The sequence below is a fragment of the Chenopodium album genome, chromosome 17, assembly GCF_948465745.1.
Source record: "Chenopodium album chromosome 17, dcCheAlbu1.1, whole genome shotgun sequence".
Classification (NCBI taxonomy): domain Eukaryota; kingdom Viridiplantae; phylum Streptophyta; class Magnoliopsida; order Caryophyllales; family Amaranthaceae; genus Chenopodium; species Chenopodium album.
Window position 1 is genome coordinate 28,609,419 of NC_137850.1, and position 21,453 is coordinate 28,630,871.

Here is a 21,453-nt window from a genome sequence, read left to right on the forward strand (position 1 = left end):
GAGTTGTCTTCTCATGTGGTATGTTTATGTTGATTTAATGTTTCAATTTAACTTTTTTATTTTTATTTTTATTTTTTTTTTTGGTATTCAATGGATTCTAAACTTTTATATGTTTAATGGTCAATTGGGTGCTTTCCTTGGCAAAAGAAATCATCCAAAGAGTAGTCATCTACCTTCCTATAAGTTTGAAATTGTTGAGTTGGAATGGAGAAAGGATAAGATTGACAACATGAACTGTGGAGTGTTTGTCAAGTATCACATGCTCTATTTTGTTGGTGAATCGTTCAAATTAAATGAACTCAAAACAATAATTATTCATCTATTTGTCTTTTGTTTTTCCTTTTCTGATGTTTTAAGTAATTTCATATTGATAAGTTTTTTTCTCTCTGTTTTGAGGTTGCTGGAAGAAAATTTCTGCATGGACAGATCTGTACCACACTTGTATTGTGTGATATGAATGAATCTAGGGCTGACGTCTTGGCAGAATTAGTCAAGTTCCATGAGAGGAAGAAAAATGCTGATTATGCCAAGGCAATTGAAGAAAGAAGAAAGGCTACAATTGTTGAGAAGAAAAAAAAAGTTGAGGAAAGAAGAAAGACAACAGAAGAAAAGGCAGAAAAAGAAAAGCCTAAAGAAAAAAGGGCAAAAAGGAAAACAAAGAAGTACACTCCTTCTAAAGAGTGAACTGACTTGTTAGTGATTAGGTGTAGGAGTATTTTTTTGAAAACTTAATGTAAGTGCATACATCAAGTTCAATGATGCAATTAAATTTCTATGGTATAGTTTTTGGTGGGTTTTTTTTTAAAAAAAAAAAACTGAATGTATTTTTTGGTAGTTTTGTTTTGAAAACTGAATGTATGTGCATACAGTACATTAAGTAATTTGAAATGTTATTTTGTATATATCTTTCTTTTTAATTGTGCATTAAAAAGGGTCACTCATGCACTAAAAAGGGTCACTTCATGCAGTTAAAAGAGTTACTTCATACGGGTAAAAGGTTCACTTTAGTTTTTTATAGGGTCACTTTTGTGCATAAAATGGGTAACTTTTGAGCATAAAAGGGTACCTTCTGTGGGTAGAAAGGGTAACTTTTATACATGAAAATGGTATCTTTTGTGGGTAGAAAGGGTAACTTTTATGCATGATAAGGGTACCTTTTGTGGGTAGAAAGGGCAACTTTTATGCGTGAAAAGGGTAACTTATGTGTATAAAAAGAGTAACTTATTTTCACAAAAGGGTAACTTATGTCCACAAAAGGGTAACTTATATTCACAAAAGGTTATGCGTTTACTCTGTTCATGTTTCCACTAAACAACATGTGCTAATAACAATATCATTCAAATTTTAACCAAACTAGTCTTAGAGTAAAAAAAAAAAAAAAAAAAAAATTAAAAATAGTATAGCAATACAAAGTATGATAATAATGATAAAAAGAGTTCTAAAACTGGTAATAAAAAATTCTTAAAAGAGTCGTATGTTAGGTGTCTTTGATCCAAATTCTGAATGTAGAGGTGGTAGTGTTGGTTTCTTTTTTCTCTTACCTTTTCAAGCCCTCCATTTGCTCTCTTGCTTCTTCCTTATGTAACAACTCTTCCAAGATCAAGTATTGTTGGTACACTTGTGCTTATACTAGATGTCAAAGAAACATCATTATTGCTCTAAGGGTTGTCTGCCACATCGGGAATGTCAGAAGTAGCTTATGCACCTTCTTCTCTCTGATCAGCAGTAGCAAGTAAGTCTTCCACCATTTTTAGACTATTTCTGAAACTGTCTTCCATAAATGCTCTTGTCTCTTCATTTTCTAGACTTTTTAAGAGTAGATTGTAGTGTTTCCTCATCATTGTTTGTCTCCATGGTATATATGGATGTGTAGGATCCTGATTCTTCAACCTATTCCATGCCTCTGTTTTTGCAAACTTAGTCCATCTTTTTGTAACATACTTGTTTGTTATTCTTGTTATTGAATTTAGATGTAGAATTCTGATGCAATGATAACATAATCATCTATATGCTTTAAAATTTTTGCAAGTACACTATACACTTTGGCTCTCATGTATATAGTTTACTTGATGTGCAGACCATGGCTTGTCTTCTAGGGTTACTTGATAAAGTAGACATTCTTCAGTTCTCCCTATCATTTGAACAGTTGTTTCCATAAAGTATACAAACTCCTCTTCAAAATCTTTGAAGAATGACAAAGTGAAAACCTGTTCACCAAAATCATGTAGCTACATTGAAGCTGCTATATATTTTGTGTTATTTATGTACTTTTGAGTTAACTTTTTACCTGTGTAGCATGCTTTAGCATTCCGGACAGTGGCAATGAAGTGAATGTTATTGACTTGCTATAGGTAAACTCATCATATATCTCTGTGCTTGTCCAACGATTAGTTGTTTTCTTAAATATGATATAAAATTCTGTCAAAGTAGTTGCTTTACTTGCTTTGACTCCTGTAGCATGATTAGTGCTTTCACTCCTTTGTGACGACAAGATTCCTGCTAAAAAGAAATCTCTACTAAAGGCAGAACACCATTTCTCTTTCAATTAGTACACTCTTTTGTACCAAGAGTGTGCTGTCAAGTCATATTTCTGCATCATTGCTTGCCACTTTTCTTCAAATTCTTCTTCTATCACACATCACTTTAAGCATTGGTTGAATGCATACTTGAACTCTTTGTCTTTTTTAGAGCCCCAAATCTGGTTATTGCATTTTGTTCCAAATGTCAGATACAAAGTCTATGCCTTGTATTAGGAAGCACCTACATTCAAAATAAAAGGGTCACTTCATGCATTAAAAAGGGTCACTTTATGCTGTTAAAAGGGTCACTTTATGCATTAATAAGAGCAACTTGTGGTTTAATGGTCAAATTGTTGGGTTTCGTGATGTTCGACATCACGCGAAACAAAACCCTTCCCAAAATCCGCACACAAATTAAAGTAACAAAACATGCATATTATTTAACAATCGCATAAGTAATTAACTAAGAAAGAGAAAGACAATTATACCTTTGACGCATGCTTTGCTCTTTCCGAGCTCTTACTTGAAAGTGTTAAAGCTCCGCAAACGCACAAGCCTCCAATGACTTTCACCCTCGAGACCCGACCCGAACGGTACGGCCCCTACCCCAAAGGTCGGTCGGGGCTAGACCAAGAAAGACTAGAATATTACGAACTTAAAGGTTTTCTCACCTATTGGGAAATGCCTTATTGAGTTCAACTCAAATGAATAATCCCAACTCCTAGAGTTGGTATTTATAGGCAAAGGCTTCTAAAAACATCAATCATCTTTCCATGTGGGAGAAATGATAAAGTGAGAAAAGTAAGTAATTAATTTTAATTCTAAATTAAATTAAAAGCCATGAAACAATAATCAAATGAAAAGTGTCATCACATAAGGAGGGAGTAGGTAAGGACCACAAACCTATACTTGGAGGGAAAGCATAAACCCACAAATCTCATGTGCATGGCACACTTGGTTAACATAAAGAAGACTGACCTCAAGCCTTGGGCTCCAAGGCACGCTCAAGTGGATGGGCCTGGCACCATGCTGCAAGCCCACGAGCAATGCCCGCAAGAGAACAGTAGCAGCACAAGCCTAGTAGCGCACCTCGCAAGCTCGGCTTGCCTGCTGGGCATGTTAGGTAGCCTGGCTTGGGGTGCTTGTGGCGCTTAGGCACACAAGCAACCCCGGCCAGCCCCGCAAGCCTCGGCCAACCTAGCTGGGCCTTGCGAGGGTTGCGGTGGCTTGGTGCCTTGTAGCTTGCGGCCCCTAGCCACTTGCATTCGATCCGATGCTTGGCTAGGGATTGTGCTATCCTCGTAATTTTTAGCACGATATATTTATTTTGATTATTTTTTGTCGATTCCTAAAATCGACTCGACTTAAGACGCTCGGTTTCGACGCTCTAATCTCGGAATACGACGTCTTTGATTGTAATACCCCAATGACTCATTTAATCCTATCGGATTAATTCATCGTTCAGTTCGGTTACTCGATTACGTGTGACCTGAAGGGTTCAGTCAAGGTTAAGCTGTAATATTAATTATTCATTAATAATACTGATTGGAAGTGGCCTCCAGCTAGGCATTCCGATCACTTGACCTCACTGAATAATTAGCTTTCTAATAATTTTGAACCTTTTATCGGAATAATACACTTGTTCGAAAGACACCATTCCTTTTAATCTGTCACTTGTCCTGAAGGATAAGTGCGCTATTAGTGTATAACCTATTTCCTATGTTGCTTAATGTCTCTTTATGAACTGTAAGGTAAGATCTTCGTCATCCTAATTACGTTAAGGAGTGTTTCTCGATTTTCGAGTTCGATTGTCAATAAGCAGATGATTTCTAAAATCCATCTGAGCACGGCCATGCATTTTCATAGTCTCGCTCTTCGAGAGGCCTTATAAACAACAAAGACATGTTCCCTACTGTTTAAAGGGAGACATTCCCAATCTTGCATTGTTAGCTTCCCTTACTGAGAAGACCTAGCCGCACGAGTGTTGCCGTTATAATTCCCCTGTACGGTAAACGTTTGACAACATCAAAACAGATTAGTACTCAAATAAGAGAACTTACAATACTCATGGTCGAGAAAGGAGGTTCTGATATCCATAATGAGAAATATACTTATGATGATTTAAAATCTCTTAAAGTATTCTCATAGGTCGATCCAGTATAGTTCTAAACCAAAACCTATGCAAATGATTTTCTACAATCATGTCCTTGTAGCACAAGAAACGGTGCTATAAATCATACGACACACTACACACTAATCTCAAGTGGTCATTAGTCGTCCAAAATTTAAATGACCTTGATTAGGGATAATTTCTTTATTAAAATATTCAATGTTCACTTAATAGGTGTTTCTTTATCCAAGACATTGTCTTGATACCCTATTTTTAATATTCTCAATATCGAATGGACTCATTAATTAATTCTAAACCACAATTAAATAGTTTTGTGGAACATTTTAGAAAATTTTAATTCCACTATGTAATTTTTCAACGTTTCATATTATGATAAATGGTTTTCCCAAATTATTTTAAGAGTAATACTCTTCACAAAACATTAATAGAAATCACACCCATATTTAATATGATCGATTTCTTTCATGCAATTGTGAATGTTGTCGTTCACCTTTTCCATAGGTTTAGTTATGATTACTTTGTAAATCTTAGCATGTTCATTATCGAACACTTTCTAATAAGATGATAAAATTTGAGAGTGTTATGGATTATATGTGATTTAGGATTTATTGTCCAAGTGATGACTCCCACTCATTTTCATGATTTGAGATCTTCAACTTGACAACCTACAATCATCAACGTTCAACAACAAACTTTTAATTGAACAACTTTCTTATTATTGCCTTCCAAATGGTGATTTGCTTGTTGCTTTGCTTGGATTTCATTCCAAATGGCTCACAATGATTCGGGATACCCTAATCACTTTTAATCATGGAAATTTACCTTAAATTTCCGTAAATTACACATGGATGCACGTCCATGTTACCATTCTCAAGCCACGACACATTTTTTTAGCTCGTGGTTATAAACGACTTCCTAGTTAAGGATCTTGATCCTTGCTAAGGATGTTCTTGCAACATCAATTCTCAAATTACTTTTGTTTCCATGCATCAAGAACTCATCCTTTTTACTTATCCCAGTATTTTAGATGTTCTTGATCATAATCTAACGATCCATTACTTAGATTTAATTTGATTGGTACTTTATACTTCTCATTCTCTAAGCATGTAAGTTGTGTGTCGACTCCATATCATAGCATACATGATGGTTTCAATTGCAGAATTATTCCCAATTTTATTCCATTCATGTGATCTTTTAGCTCATCCAGTTTCACCAAGTCTTGCTAAACTGTTTGTTATGTGACACGGTTGAAAGTCTCTACTAGAGTCTTTCTTGTTTGACTTAGTATTTGCCTAGCTTATACTTAGTTCAAACATTTACTTAGTTTTATGCATATGGGTCGAAAGCCTTTCAAAGGCCTTTATGTTTATCACTATAAATTCCTCTACTCGTTTAAACATTTTATTAAGTCTATACAATGGATCTTAATTCCCAATATGTACTAAGTATCGCCTTTCGCTTGGTCCACTGTCGAAAATACTTTCAAATCTAAGTACTTAGAATTTGATACTCATTTCACAATAGAGTTCGTAAACTTCTTGTTGTACCTTACAAGATTGACTCTTGCTCCCACTAAACTTCTTATCCATAAGAATTTCTATGTTTCTCCATAAGCCAATCCTTTTATTAACTTTATGATAGAACACATTCCAATTCCTATATGCAATGCTTCCTTCAATCCCATAATGGCTTTCTTGTGCTTGCTTTCAAATCTAGCATTATTTAGATTTTCAAAACCCTTAGATTATTTCCATAGTCTCTTCCAAAATCCTATTTTAGTAATTTTGCTAGAATATTCACGAAAATACTTAAGCATTCCGATTGGTGAATATGTTTTTATTAAAATCAACGCTGTGAATTTAATTGTATTCTTTTCAACCAATCTAGCTATGTATGCATATACATTTCCACATTTGTTGGTTTTCTCCTTGAAAACTTATTTGCGATTGATGAGTCTTTATTCTTCATGAAAATTAATCAAGTTTCAAACATGATTTTCAAACATGGAGTCTATTTCGGATTTTATGGTCTTTAACCATTATTCGAAATTTGGATTTGTCGTAGCTATCTTACAAGATATTATTCCCTTACCGTCTAATAGTAAATAGTATGCTTGTAAGTCTTAGGTTTATTTCTAACTTAATAGAAATTTATAGGATTTAATCCATGCCTTTGGGAGATTTCTATACCTGTATGAGGTAATTGCATCAAACACTGAGTTTCAAGATGCTTTTAAAGCCCTTTGATTATGTTGATCTTACTCCAGCACTTCTGAAGTTTTGTGAGTAATGAATTCTCTTTTAAGGTACTTGTAAAGTCCTTTGAGTATTCTTGATCAATCATTCTCAGGAAGCCCTTCTAAATTCTTCCTAGATTCTCGGTTCTAGTTTGTTGCTAATCTCGATGGTCATCGAGTTCATTTTCCTCCCACCTGTCATTTTGGAAATGTGTTACTTTCCAGAAAGACGCCACTTAGAGCAACAAATACTATGTTCTCAATTAGGTTGTGGAAGTAATTCCCGTAGTCTCACTTGAATGCTTACAAAGAGACATGTATATTGTTTTTACGTAAAAGTCCATTGTGAAACAAAAATTTAGCTCCCCCTTGAGCTATCTTAGCCTTTATTGAACCATTGATCTCCCACTAAGCCACTTAGCTCCCATTGAGCCGATGAGCTCCCATTGAGGCTAAGAGCCTCAGACATATACTTGAAAAGACGTTTAGAAGCTATTTCTATCCATAACTGAATATAACGTCTTTTCTTAGCTTCGATATTTTATTTAGTGTAACGTTAATCATTTGTGCAAATTCTATAAGAACTTTATAGGAAGGGATGTGATCCATCATCGTTCGAGTCATTTTCCAAATGGCATCGAGGTCTCCGTGTAGATATATTGTGTTCTTTGTGGAGTTATTTATGAAAATTTCAATTTCATAACTTTGAGATGATCACTATTGGCTCAAGCAAACATCGCTCGATCTAAACGTTTTTATATCTTTCCAAGTCGATTCTATACTTCACTGAACTTTTGAGTTATTCAAGGTTCAATTTGTTCACATTTGATGAATATAGCTACATTCTTTCAAATTCTTGTGAGACGTTGAAGTAATGGAATCTTCTTTAGCTTTCGAAGTCAATTGTCTATAACAAGCACAATAGCTCATTTCTTTGTCGATTTCAACAAGTAAGACTTGCTTGTCTTAGGACGATATCGATCGATCAACTATCAAGAGCTTATCTAATAGAGCCTTGAGTATGTTTCTTATCGATGAGACATTGCTAAAGATGTTCGGAACACAAATCATGTCCATGACTTGAATTTTGTGAGTTTTCATGTTAGGGAAATGTTTGTTTATAATCAAGCATTGTAGACTTATTATGGCTTAGACAACCATGCCATTCAAATAAAATTCGCAATTATTGCTCTTTTACTTTGAATGTGAGTCTTTTTGTGTGTAAACGGCTCGTTTGCTGATTAAGGAACATAATAATAACCATTATTTGCTCCAGCCTTAGCTTAATTAAAAGGTTTTTAAATAAAGCATACGACCTTACAAATGATGTAGCACTTCTTGCTTCATTCTAAGTTTGTAAGTCAATAACTTAGCTTAACTTCAATGGTTTAAGGTCACTTTCAAAGTGGAACACTCAAGTAGTATTCGATACTTGTAAAGATAATGAGTTGCTAAGTTAACTACAATAACATGAACTCTTTGGTAGAAATGAAATTCATTCCTTTTCTTTGTTCCTCATTTCCTATATTTCTTATTATACATCATATCATAACCTTTAAGAACTATTTCTTTAAGTGTTTTGACTTTTTACTTTGCTAGGCATAATTAAGCATCTAATGCGTCATAAATAATGTTTCATCTTTTCCTTTAATTCGTACTTGAATTACTACATCAATGAGTTGTACTCATTAGTGTATGAAGCGAAAAGATATGTTGGTTGTCAAGTATTGACAATTTGAGTTTGCAATTCAATACTTCACGTTTATCAAAACTACCTAATATTTTGAATACATGATGTCCAACCGTCCTTTCGCACTAGTTTATAAAAGTCATTTATGAGAAGTTATATTTTAGAAATGATTTTTCTTTATTTGAGAATCATTCTCAAAGATTTTACCAATCATTGAAAGCAATATAATTTGATTTAGAATTCTACAAATATAAGTGAAAGGTATAACCATTTATTAAGATAATAACATAATAAGTTTGAAATTTAATTAAAAGCATACATGCAAACTTTCAATCTTATTAAGCGTCTTATCCACGCATTAAAATTGTCCCTTTTAGGCGAGAATAAAACGATTCCAAAATAAAAAGTGATTAAGCATGCTTTGGCTTATCTTAACACTTAATATTTTAAGGTAAGCAATCTAATTACTAATAGCTCTAAGCTATTCTTGGTTCGATAAGATATCGCATCTAATGCTTCCATGACGTTTATCTCCATTGCCACGACATCTAAGGACTCCTTACTGATATCGTTTAGTTTAACCAAAATCAACGTGTATATGATGTCTTGCTTTGGCAAAACCATCAACATACCTTACATCCCTAGGAAAGTAGTAATGATGTAATTTGGCACAACCCATTACTATTCTCATTAGTTCGGTAAGTGTTTCTATGTTGTTTGATTTAAGTGAACTTAATTAATCATCACAACATTTGAAATCCTAAACATGCATCTAAAATATCATTCATATATAAGCACAATTATAAATAGATAACATAAGTAAAAGATGCATTTGGCAACTACCATGATCCCTTGAGTCTTCAAGGGTCTTCATTGCAACTTTATGGCTTCGTCTTCTTAAAAACGCCGTCTTCAAGAGATCACCATCAATAATGCAACTACTAGTAATTAAGACTAGGACATTTCTAAATATTAAGGTACAAAAAATACGCAACGGTTTGCAGACCATATTTAGATTTACAAAAATACATAATGGATCATAGTCCGTATTTACTTTCCTAATCGGGCCCTAATAGTTGCCATTTTCTATAAAACCTGTGATAGAATATACATTCCATTCATCCATTCACTATATGTGAATGACCCATGCATTTTACAACGTAAAACAAGTAATAATGCAAACACGTACAAATTAGTAACTAACTTAGGTGGTTAATCCAATTAACACGCCTAATTAAAAAACTAGTCAAAATTGTTAACCGATTATGTCATTAAACGCAATAAAATAGCTCGTGTAAATAATGAAGCTCCCACTAAATTTCGCATCCAACTTAATTAATCCGATTAATTAAGCCAGTAAACCCAAATTTTGCCAAATAAATTTCAAGTGGAGGGAAAAAACCGAAGCCTAGCCTCATTTTAATTAAAATAATTAAATGAAAAAAATCGCAAAATGCATAGCCCATACGACGCCCAAGTGCCTAGCACCAAGCCCTAAGGATCAGTGTGCTAGGCACCAAGGATTGGGGTGCCTTGCATGGGCGCACTCCACACAGCCATTGCCGCACCAAGTAGCGTGCTCGTGGCTTACAGCATCGCACGAGGTGCGTTATGTTGCCCACGGCAGCGCGCTCACGACGCATTGCAAGTGCAAGCCACAAAGGGCCTTGCTGCTATGCGGGTTGTCGCTGCCTCGCAACAGCATGGCGCACCACCTCGGTGCTCCCCGCAGCACCAAGTGCGCACCAAGTATCGCTTGCACACTCGCACATAGATGCACCAGCCAGCAGTCTCGGCAGCCACATGCGGGCTGCGCAAGCAGCCTAGCTAGCCGAGGGTTTGCTTTTGGCTATTGTGTGCCTCTATTTGTGCTCTCGGGTTTATGTCCTGATTTTTGTGTGACTTAAAAATTAATTTTAAATTGATTTTAGAAATAACATTTGAGAAAAGTGAAAATAAAACAAGTCCAACTTAAATAAATTCAACTTTAGTGCACAAACCAAAATTAATTGAAGAACTATTCTTCATTATTTTGGTTGAACTTCATGCTACAAAATTGAAGGGATATTCTCACAATTAATTTAGGAAAAATTGCCCGGAATAATCCCACCTTTTGACTGTCCCTAAAAATAATCCAACCTTTGGATTATTTTTAAATAATCTCACCTTTACCCCTAATCTGCTCCCAACGGTCCCAGGTGACACGTTACCTGTTAAAAAGTTTTTTTTTTGGCTTGAAGTACACGTGTCACAATACAATTTGCCTAAAATTTTTAATAAAAAAAATGTCAGCCAGCCACCCCCACCACTAGCCCTAACCACCGCACTTGGTCGCCGATTTGCAGCAATCATAAAATCGGAGCACGCAAACATCAGATCGGAGCTCTCCAAATTGATGCAACCATCAAGGAGGTTAAACTCCAGCCAGGAAAAGGGGAGGGAGGCCAAAACCCACCAAACCAATTCCGACGCGGCTGGAATCGGGATAAGGTTTGACGCTGAATCGGAGCAAGGGAATTCGACGCGGCTGGAATCGAGGGATGGGGGAGGTCGGTGCGACCGGGGGGGAGGGGTGATGTCGGCGTGGCCGGAGGAGGGCGAAGGATGTGGGCAAAGCCGAAATTGGGGGATGGAGGAGGTCAGCAAGGCCGAAATAGGGGGATGGGGGTGGTCGGATTCGTGGGACAACTGGATTCTTGAAATAAGGGACGTCACGCACGCCGAAATCGGTGGCTAGGGAGGTTGGCACGCCGGGGATCTGTGGCTGGGGAGGTCGGCGCCGCAAGATCGGTGGCAGGGGAGGTGGTTTTGCTGGTGGGTGGTTTCCATTATTAACATGCCATAATTAATCAAGGTTTAAAGATTTACAATTTTTTGTCAAAAACGAAAAAATTCTTCGAAAAACCATTTTCTGGGTGGATTTTGGCTTCTGGAAGGTCATTTTTAACCACTAATGATGTGAGGGTAAACCTAGGTCGTTGGAAACTAGATTCCCCGGTCAAAACAAAATTTGTAAAACCAAACCCAACCCTAGGTATAGGGGTAAGTTCAGGTCGAACCCAAGGGAAGGCGGTATCGCTATGGTCTAAGCTAAGCTATTCCAAAATCTTAAAACGATGGGTTGGTCTATGCTATCGAAATCAATTCAATCAAACTAACAAATGGAAATCAATAATCAAACACTAGGGAATTTAGGATCCACATGCACCAATGATGAACTTGCTAATTTGACGGGAATTTGATCAATCAAGCAATGCGAGGGAAAACGATATTTGCAATCAAAATCACTGAAGAAGCTATTTCCTAGGGTCAAGCTAGATGTCTCTACAATTGACTTCAAATGAAAATCGCAAATCAAGATCAATCGATAATAATAGCATTCAAATTAATTGTTCGTGTCATTGAAAACTATTATGCAATCTAGCATGATCATCAGGGTTAGCTACTCCTCTTTAAATTAAACACGTGCACAAATTTCATCAACCAATTTAATCACATCAACAAATCAATCAAAAACCCCAAATTAGCTATAGATTACCACTAATACATGCTTCACCACATCCCTAGCAAAGGAACTACTCACTACTCATGGTAAAATTGAAAAGCATAACAAAAGTAATCATCAATCTCGTCATCAACATTGTAATCCAAATATCAACAATCAAAATCAAGCTAAACAATAGAAACTCAACAATATATCAAAATCAAACATAAAATTGCATTGAAAAGGAAAGAATTCTCTCAAAACTTTGATCAATATCAAAGAGGAATGAAGATCTCAATATCATAATCATCAAACACCAAGTTTTCTCTCTCTAAAATCTAAGAACAATATCACAAAATCAAGAGCTTCTCTCTCTAAAATTCTAATCAAAGTCTAATTCTAATTCAATTCTCTAATATTCTAAGATGATCCTCTCTCTAAAAATGAAGGAAATCTATATATAGTAAAACTAACTAAGGAGAAGTAAGTTAGACGTCCAAAAGAGACCTCAAAAGGCGCAGCCTCTCACTCCTAAGCACGTCCGCAACAAAATGGGTACGAAAACAGGGGGAGGAGAGGCGCGCGGCCGCTCCTGGCAGCTGCGCGGCCGCTCCTCCCTCGCGCGCGGACGCGCCCTGGGAGCAAGGGATGTGCTTGGGTGCACTCGAAGATGTCCCCGTGAGCTCACATGATGCATGTTGCTAAGGCAGTTTCTTGAATCTCTTACAGTGGGTTCAACACCATCTTTTAATGTCCATGCGGCATGAGAGCGCGGCCTTGAATACTTGACTCTTGTACACCTTTGCTTTTGAGCTTCAAGAGGGAGAACCAAGATGCATCTTTAGCCTTGAATACCCCGAAAGAACGCCAATGAGCTTCTCGAACATCACAAACTTCCTAAAATCAGAGAAAGGAAAACAAGTAAAGAAGAAAATGCAAAATAAACTAAGAAAAGCAAGAAAGTAAGAAAGCAACTAAGGAAAATGCAAAATAGAGAAAATACAAGTAAAGCTAAAGAAAAAAGAGGTAAAAGAGATGTAAAAGCAATGAAAAATCATCCTAAAAGAAGCTAAATGAGTACCATAAATAACACTCGTCAACTAACTGGGTAAAGAATGATTTAGAACGTCGATTCCACCCAAAATTCACTAGTTTTAGGTCAAAATCTGGGTTCTTGAGCCAAAATTAGCTTAAATATGAGATTAAAACTAATTAAAACGAGCTTCTAATCTAATTAGCAAGCAAAACCAAAAATTTAAATCCATTAAAATCACCTTAATTAATTATTAGTTACAATAATTAAAGGAGCGCGGCTCCGATATCGCTGTTGGTTTTCGTGATGTTCAACATCACACGGAACAAAACCCTTCTCAAAATCCGCACACAAATTAAAGTAACTAAACATGCATATTAATTAACAACCACATAATTAATTAACTAAGAAAGAGAAAGGCGATTATACCTTTGACGCGTGCTTCGCTCTTTCCGAGCTCTTACTTGAAAGCGCTAAAGCTCCGCAAACGTGCAAGCCTCCAATGGCTCTCACCCTCGAGGCCCGACCCCGAAGCTTAGTTGGGGCTAGACCTTAGAGTATTACGAACTTAAAGGTTTTCTCACCTATTGGGAGATGCCTTATTAGGTTCAACTTAAGTAAATAATCCCAACTCCTAGAGTTGGTATTTCTCACCCTCGAGGCCCGACCCCGAAGCTTAGTTGGGGCTAGACCTTAGAGTATTACGAACTTAAAGGTTTTCTCACCTATTGGGAGATGCCTTATTAGGTTCAACTTAAGTGAATAATCCCAACTCCTAGAGTTGGTATTTATAGGCAAAGACTCCCAAATACTTCAATCATCTTTCCATGTGGGAGAAATGATAGAGTGAGAAACGTAAGCAATTAATTTTAATTCTAAATTGAATTAAAATCCATGAAACAATAATCAAATGACAGGTGTCATCACATAAGGAGGGAGTAGGTAAGGACCACAAACCCATCCTTGGAGGGCAAGCATAAACCCACCAACCCCATGTGCATGGCACACTTAATCAACATAAAGAAGATTGGCCTCAAGCCTTGGGCTCTAAGGCACGCCCAAGTGGCGACCCTTCCCTTGGCTAGGCCTGCCACCATGCCGCAAGCAAGGAGCAGCAACACAAGCCCAGCAGCGCACCTCGCAAGCTCGGCTTGCTTGTTGGGCTTGTTAGGTATCCCGGCTTGGGGTGCTTGTGGCGCACAGGCATACGAGCAGCCCCGGCCAGCCCCGCAAGCCTCGGCCAGCCTAACTGGGCCTTGCGAGGGCTGAAGTGGCTTGTTTCCTTGTGGCTTGCGGCCCCTAGCCACTTCCCTTCGATCCGAGGCTTGGCTAGGGCTCGTGCTATCCTCGTAATTTTAGCACGATATATTTATCTAATCATTTTTCTCATCTTTGTCTATTCCTAAAATCGACTCGACTTACGACGCTCGGTTTCGACGCTCTAACCTCGGAATCTGACGTCTTTGTTCGTAATACTCTAATGACTCATTTAATCCTATCGGATTAATTCGTCGTTTTGGTTCGGTTACTCGATTGGGTGTGACCTGAAGGGTTCAGTCAAGATTAAGTTGTAATATTAATTATTTATTAATAATATTGATCGAAAGTAGCCTCTAGCTAGGCATTTCGATCACTTGACCTCACTGAATAATTAGATTTATAATAATTCCGATCACTTGTTCAAAGGACACCATATCTTTCACAAATATTGTATGTTGTCAGAACTTATTAGTTAGTGTAACATGTAAATAAAAACTTATTACATGATCAATTGCATTTGCCATTGCTTGGTCCTGGTCAATGAATATTGAAGTTGGTGTTTTATCCTCCATAGCTTTCAAGAAGGTTTCTAGTAGCCACACAAACGATTCTGTTTTTTCATCCCCAATAAAAGTACATGCAAACATACAATTATGCCAATGATTGTTTATGCCAACAAATGGAGCACATATAAGATGTTACCGGTTGCACCTGTATGTTGTATCAAAGACAAGAACATCTCCATATATCCTAGTCTTCTAGTATCATTGAATCCCTCCATAAGATATTGGAAATTCTTTCTTCATTGTCAAAACTTCACTTTGAAAAAGAAGTTTGGATCCTCTGATTGTTCCTGATTTAAAATGTTCACTAAATTTTGAGCATCTCCAACTTCAATTTGTTCCATTCTTAACCTTGTGCAGAAATTCAAGTGATCTACAACACTATGCCCTACATTCTATTCTCCTCCAACTTTTGTAGCCATGTAATTGTAAGTGTCCATTGTAGTAAGACCTGAAGATTTCATTGTCTTAATTGCTTCAGCTTTTTCTTCTGTCATTTTTCTTTCATAACGATGCAAATAAAGCCAATGTGACCTTGTTAGCTCGTGGTTATGTTGTAATACATGTGACACCACCTCAAACTGTCCTTCTTTATTTACTTTTTCTCTTATGATTTCCTTGTAATCATATCTTGTAATGGCTACTTGTCATGGCCTTCTTGTTTTCACATTTACATTCTCTTCATCAACCATTTCAACTAATTTTGTTTTCTTGTCACCTGAATTTCTCTTTCCTTTAGCAGAATACACATAATATTTCTCACTTACTATCTTTACGTGAGTGAAGTATCTTGTTGTATATGCTTTCTTATTGAAAATCCCTGTATAATATCATGTTGTTCATACAATTCCAAAATTTCTTCAAAACTTTCTCTTACCACACCAACAAATGATCCTCTAAGATCTAAACCAGAAGCATCAATTGGATTTGCATATGTGATTTAATACACACATATCAGATAACTAGAGGCAGCTTATCATTCTGTATATATGGGTCACTTTTATACATAAAAAGGGTAACATTTGTGCATACAAAGGATAACAACATTTTTGGGGAAAACACAATCATAGTAATACTATGTTTTATATGGGTCACTTTTATGCATAAAAGGGTAACATTTGTGCATATAAAGGGTACCATTTTTGCATTATCATCTATTAAGTATAAGGTTACCTTCAGTTGAATAGGATGATTCTGCGTTGCCACATTCTATTGTTTGAGGAACAACTTGATTCGTGCTTGTACTTTCTCTATCCAGGTTCATTAATGGCGCTTGAATTTGTTTTTCCCCAAACATGCTGTTATCATCGTTAACTCGAGCAACTTCTCTGTAATCATCATCAATTCGAGCATTTTCTCTTTTATCATCTACAAAATTCTCTGTTTCATCTTCTATGATTGTGCGATTTAGGTCGAAATCACCTAACAATGGAGTTTGAATTTCCCTCTGTTCTGGTAGAAAATCGTGGATCAGATTACTGCAATTTGATGTATTGAAGTTTGCTGATGAATCCTCCATTAATGATCAAAGCCCCAAGGTAATCGTTTTTCGCGTTTTCTCTCTGTGTTTTCTCACTTTCTCTCTCCTCCATTGTTGCTCTGCGATTTCTAAATTCGAGGTATGAGTCTTCGCGTCTTTTCTTTTGAAAATTTTAAAAAATAAAATAATAAGTTGGCACGTGTGCGCCGCCGATTTACAATAAATTTATTGTTAACCAGGGCATGCAAAAGTTTTTGTTTTTAAAATATCAAAAGAAATAAAATATAAGGCTGGCTTTTTTTTTTTTTTTTGACACAAACGAAGCTTAGCTCTTTATTAAGCACGAGTAATCAAAGTAGTAACATAAGACTGACTTTGTATTTGTTATAACTATAAGCATATAATTCATCCGATCTTTTTTTAGTAACACTTTGTATTTATTAAGACTTTTTATTTAATATATGTTTTTATTGACGATTTGTATTTATTGACACTATAATTAAATGGTCTTTTTTCCACATATTTAATATGAGTAAACTAGTATCCATAAATATGATAATATCAAATAATAAGTACTGAAACCAACTTATTTAGTAACGCAATTCTGATTAATGAAATAATTAAATTGTTACATATCACTATTTAGCAATAATAAGTTGTAAGTCATAAGGAGTAATTATTGTGTGTAACCCACCAATGTATAAATTATAGTCTTTTTTTTTTTTTTTGACACAAATGTATAAATTATAGTTTACAACACTGTACTCATATTATTTCATCTTAGAATTGGCAAATCAATATCTATCATTGTTATTTAAGACCTCTAATTCGTTTATTGTTGTTATTTGGAAATTAGATAAATTAAGGTTAAAAATGTAGATGAAGGTGAAAAGGACTACGGTATATATTGTTTGCATTTTAATATATTTATGTATAGATGTAATCATATTGTAAATGATGAGATATACAATCAGATTAAAATAACAATATTAAAGTCAAACGTCACATAAACAAATATTAGATATTAACAACTCAAACAACGAAGTTTATAAAATAAAACTTAGCTTCATTTTTCGTCATTATTACTTTTCTAATCTTCCACATACACTGGTACGTTAGAAAAAGGAAAAATTGCCACCATTAATCCCAACTTTGTTTTATCTGCCGATATAATTAATCCCAACTTTCGTTTATTGCCTATCACTTCCAACTTTGCACCCTATTAATTTTTATCACCCCCAACCGGTCATCCAACCTGATGTAGAAGGTTACCAGACACGTGTCATTGCGTGATAGGTCCGAATTTTTTAAAAAAATAAAAATTAAAAAAAAATTAAAACCCTAACCCCTCCCCTAGCAGGTGGCAGCCCCTGCCACCTCCGGCAAGCGGCAGCCCTTGCCTCCTCTGGCCCCTTCCCAGTCCATTTTCGACCACCATTCACTTCTGGCTTCTGTTACTTCTGGTGGGCGGTTGATGCGGCCACTGCTGGGTGAGTTCCGGTGGTCACGGATGCGGCCACCACTCTGGTGGTTACACATCCCCTCTTCGGCTCTCCCTGACCCCGAACAGCGCAACCCATCCCCTCTCCCCAGCCCCGACCACCGGAACTCACCCACCTCCAAATCCTGCAGCCCTAAACTATCCAAAACGAAACCCCTTTCCCTTCTATGGCCACGAAATCGACCGGTAAAGGGTTGAAATCAACCACTCAACCCCAAAACCGGCCAATTTCGGCCATTTGTGGCCAATTTTGGGGGTCATTTTTGGGGAGAGGGGGTTGTTTTTTTGGTGGGGAAACGCTTTTCCGGTGGGGCAGGGGCTAGTGCGTCAAAGGTGGGGCAGGGGCTAGTGCGTCGGAGGTGCTGGTGGTGGTGTGGTGGTTGGGTTAGTAATAAGGATTTTTTTACATTTTTTCTTTTTTTTTCTCTTTTTTTGAACCAGTTAAATATTGAAACATGTGCAAAAAAAAAAAAAAAAAAAAAAAAAAACCAACACACAAACGTTAACCTGCTTAATCGGTTGCAAGTCATTTGGGTTCAATGGGAGCGGATTGGGTACAAAATTGAGATTATTAAAAAATAAACGAAAATAGGGATTAATATTGACGGATGAAGCAAAGTTGAGATTAATCAAGGCAATTTTTCCTTAGAAAAATAGTATCCGAAACTATGTATCTTATGTTATTATCAAATAAAAAAATCATTAATTAATTAATAACACTTTCGAATATGTAATCACCTGCAAAAACTGGTATTTAACAATGCAAGATTATGTTTAATGAGATAAGTTATAAACACATGAGATTATTTAGCAATAAGTGATCATAATTGTGTGTAACCTTTCTTGATTTCATTTAAATCTTAATTATTTGATTATAATCCTTCAACGAATGAATTAAACCCACCAATGTATTAATTAATCTGTACCACACTTGATAATTGTATCTAACACCTATTTAATTTTATACGGTTATTTTACAATAAAAATTAAAATATGTACGTTATTGGCATGTTTGAATTTTTTTAAGTAACCATATAGACTAATTACTAACACTTATTCACAAAATCACAAACTATAGTAAGGTTAAAATTGTTTAACTTCATAACATTTTTGAAAATATATCGATATGTATGTCTATAGAAAGATCATTAAAAAATAATTTTATTGGTTATTTTATAATGATTTTTTGATTTTTAGTTCGTAAAATATCGTCAAATGAAGTATTATTCGATTCATATAAAAAAAACATCTCTCTTCATAAATGATGCTGACTAAGACAGTATTATCTCTAGTAACAAAATTGTATTTATTAGTAACGTAAAAAAAAAAATTATTAACGTAAAATATGTTTTTAGTAACGTAAAAATAATAACAAAATTGTTTGGCACTAATGAATTTTATCCCGCCTACTTATGATAGATTGCGCCAAAAATCAATTTTTTTTCCTGCCTAGTTTTCCATCTCATTTTTTAAGCTAATGGTGAGTTGTCAAATTCTTATTGGCGTTGTATGTTTGGTCCACATACAATAGTTGTATGTGTATTATCTCCCCTTTACTTAATGAAACCGAAATTAATTTGGCAAATAAAGTGAGCTTTGAATTTGTAATTTTTAAGTTTGTTCTGAACCAAATTGAATTTCCTCTAGACTAGGGAATGTTGAAATTTCTAATACATAAGTATAGTCTCTCCATCAATTCTCATAAAGGAGAGCTTTCTCCATGGTTTTTCCAAAGATTTCTCCCATATGAGAAAAATAAATGAAAATAATGAATTAAAAATAAAATTATAAGAATAATTTAATTGGACTTTTGAGGAGCTTACCAAAAAAAAAAAAAAAAAAAAGCGCTCAAATGTTGCCTAAGTTTAACTTTTTTGTTTTAACAAATTGTCACTAAGGTTTTTATCTAATTTACCAAATTATCACCAGAGTTATCTAATTTACCAAATTATTACTAAGGGTCACTTTTTTATTTCTTCCAATCTAGTTAATTGCATAAAATGATAACATAGCACAAATTGTTATATGTGGTTGGCCACACCATGTGCTTAGCCATCATGGGGGGTTACTCGTTTAGTGTTATAGGGGTTACTCAATCAGTGTTACAAACTTACAAAGGTTAATTCGTCAGTATTACAAGGGTTACTCGTTCAGTGTTATAGGGATTATTTGGTCAGTATTACAGAGGTTATTCAGTCAATATTATAGGTAGGGGTGTACAAAGAAAACCCGGACCAGAAACCGGACATGAATCGGACCGGACCTGGATCGTAAAATTTAGGTCTTTTTTCGGTCCGTGAAAACCAGTCCAATCCAGTCCTGGTCCAACCTGGTTCAGGTCCAGTCTGGTCTGGATCGATTCACCCCTAACTAGGCCCCCTAGGGTGTACATAAAATACCTGAACCGAAAACTGTACCTGAACCGGACCAGACCCAGACAGGTAGTTACAAGTCTACTGTCGGTCCTCGTAAACTGGTCCAATCCAATTCCGATCCAACCTCGTTCAGGTCCGGTTCGGATCTGACCCCTAATAAGGGTTACTTTGCTCTTTTACAAGTGGTCACATGATGTGACCACACTTGATGGCTGATAAAAATTGTAGTTTAAACAAAAATACATAAATAAAATTTAAAAAATCACAAAAAAAATTTAAGGAAAAAAAATTATTAAAAAAAAAACTGCCAAGAAATGTGGTATTTTATTTATACAAGCTAACAACACACGCATTAATAAGAAAAGATTATATTTCATTAGTAGTGCTGTCAAATTTCAAACCGAAACCGTTTAACTGCCCGAAACCGACCGACCCAAATGAGAACCGAACCGATTAAAAACCGATTTTTTTGAAACCGAAAACCGACCCGAACCGTATTTTAGTAAACCCGAAACCGAATCGACCCGAATAATGTTAAACCGAATAAAAACCGAACCCGTTAACAAACCGAACCAAATATAAACCGAACTGAAAGAAAACCGAACCGAAAAAGAACCGAACCGTATCTAACTCGAAACCGGTTCCAACCCGAAACCGTTTAAACTGGCAAAAAAACCGCTTACACCGAACTGTTAGCAAATTGCTACCTGTTTGCACCGAACCATTTAAAAACCGTACTGATTGTAAACCGAACCGTTTATGAACCAAACCGCTTCTAAATCGAACCATTTACAAACTTTTTTATATAATTAAATGGATTTTTTTTTTTTTTTTGACGGGAATATAATTAAATCGAACTGTTTACAAACTTTTTTTTTTGACGGGAATATAACTAGTAAGATCAGTATGACTAAACTTGAAACAGAACATAATATGTATTTATAAAATCAATGAGAATTTGTTTATAATATGATGCCTAAATATGAAATGATTCGCGACTTTATATAAAACTTTTGAACGCAAAAGGTTAGCAAGTACTATCAAATTTCAAACCAAAACCATTTAACTGCCCGAATCCAAACAACTCGATAAACAATTTATTTTTTGTAATCGAAAACCGACCCGAACCGTAATTTAGTAAACTTGAAATGGAACCGATATGAATAACGTTAAAGTGGTTA